General features: G+C 37.0%; 1 protein-coding gene across 9 annotated transcripts in view; it reads right to left on the reverse strand.

Annotated features, from left to right (window-relative positions):
• The window catches only part of LDB2 (LIM domain binding 2), a 439,535-nt gene that overhangs the window by 433,623 nt on the left and 3,668 nt on the right, over positions 1-2,244 (reverse strand). The window lies entirely within an intron of this gene.

Raw genomic sequence — 2,244 nt, forward strand, 5'->3', positions numbered from 1 at the left:
TGTGTTCCACATGAAAATGAGTTAATGCGGACAAATGTAATAAAAGGAGATTTATAGCCCTATCTCCATACAATTTAAATTAATTTCTTTCTGAAACCCAAACAAAAAGCTAAATGCTTAAAGAATGCATACTGCTTAAATCCTATATCATAATTTACACACCAAAAGGGGAGAGATTTAAGTATGCATTGATTTTAGGCTGATAAGAATCTGTGTTGAATGCGTGTTGAGAGATTTTTTTTTTTCCTTCTTGGCCTCCTACGAATAGTTAGTTTGCAGCAATTTTTAATTAAAAACAGTTCCCATAGTAAGAAAATGGAAAAAAAAAAAAAAAGACTTCAGGAAAATAAAATCGGTACAAGAGTCCTGCAATTTGTTTTCTGAGGCCATGTAGAGATCTTGAAAAATAAGAGAGGTTGGAAGTTCTCATTTTTTAAAAAAAACTTCACTTTTGGTTTCATTTAACATTTTCAAAATAGCTTTCCTTACCACTACTAACCCACCCCCCGCCCCCCACTCCTCCCCACCCCCCTTCGAAAAACTTGGAAAGTTCTGTGCTTAACACTGAAAATCATTCATATGCCTCAGAGTAACAGCACCATTTTTCTTTCTAAATTTCTAAGGAAAAAAAAAGAAAAAAATCCAAGTTTATCACAAAGCAGTTTTCTTTTTTTTTTTTTTCCCACCTATCCAAAATACCTAATCTCATTTTAACTAGGCTCCATCTGAACATCAATGATACTCAGCTAGCCCATGAATAAACATGATGTTACAAGGGAAAGCCTGTGACTAAAGTATATAAAAATGTAGCTGAAAGAAAAGACTGAGAGACCTCCACCCCCTTCCACCCCCTCCCCGGGGAGCTGGAGAGTTGAACTGAGGCGGGGCTAAAGCAGCAGATTTAAATTGCAAGGTCTTCAAATATTTTCGACGTTCGTATTAAATCCTGTAAAACTAAAAACCGTAATTCTAAGAAAACCCCTGTGTGCACGGTAGCTTCCCATTGTAATCACAGTCTTCTCTTTGGGAGTGGAATGTGTAATACTGATACAAGGGGAAAAGCCCTCAAAACAAAAGAAACACATCACGGGACCCACACTTTCCTGATGTTTGTGATATTTTATCAAAATCAGCAGACTGCCAACATGAAAAAAAACTATATACTTAGGAACCTCTTCATTGGAATGGAGACATTTTTGGTCTTTGAATGAGGAAATAAGGTGTAGAAAAGTTACCTACAGTAACCAAAATTTTTATAACTTGATAAAGTTCCTTAAATTCTATAAAAATCCAACATTACTGAAATCCTTTCACTAAAAATGAAGGTCACTATGATGATCTTTTATTTTACCTATACATACTCTTTTCTCTCTTAGCACAGACCTCAGGAAATGAAAATAACACTGCTTCTTCTGTTATTACTGAAGCTTGTTACAGAACAAATTCTGAAATCTTTAGGACACAGTTTTATGTACTATCTGATTATCCTCTGTGTGCAGCGTTAAACAAAAAATTATGCAGTTCTGTTCTTCCAAAAATACATTTGAGACAGCAAGATCGTTCAAATAGTAAATGAATTTGCGAAGACCTCAGGTCAATTCATGGTAACATACACAATGGAAAACAGCGTAGCCCTCTTCCTACTGGCTAGGATACAGATCAACATTGAGGAAAAGCTCCAAGAGTTTCTCTTAATTTCAACTAAAAAGAGAGGGAAACATCCATGCATTTCTTTATGAAATACCACTGAGATTCTGGTGTTGCAAAGAAATTTTTATTTCCCAGAATAGCCAGCAGCATTGAAAACATATTTATGTTGTGTTGGTTCGCTTTGTAAAGCGTTCATATCCCTTTAAAAAGAAATGAGGTCCCATAATTTCTTAGACACTTGCTTTCCTTGGCCACAGAGATTATGGATCTAAATTGCCTCATGATGAAATAAATGTGGAGAGGTGGAGATGAGCAGTTTTAGGGCACTCAGAAGTTGGTCCCTAAAGCAGCTTCAGGAGGTACCAGCACCCCCAAAGGCATCAGAATCGTGTTTCTCAGGAATGATGCCAATTTCACTAACACTGGGCTTCCCTGGTGGCTCAGAAGGTAAAGAATCAATGACAAAGCTAAACTCTCTCTCCTCTGTCACTTACTGATTCATGGTTGTGTGTTCACAGATGTTTCTTGAGCACCTACTTTGTCCCAGTAACTGCTTGCTTCCAGCACTGGCCTTAAACAAGACTGCCAGGGTCT

Source organism: Cervus canadensis, chromosome 26, assembly GCF_019320065.1.
Source record: "Cervus canadensis isolate Bull #8, Minnesota chromosome 26, ASM1932006v1, whole genome shotgun sequence".
NCBI classification, from domain to species: domain Eukaryota; kingdom Metazoa; phylum Chordata; class Mammalia; order Artiodactyla; family Cervidae; genus Cervus; species Cervus canadensis.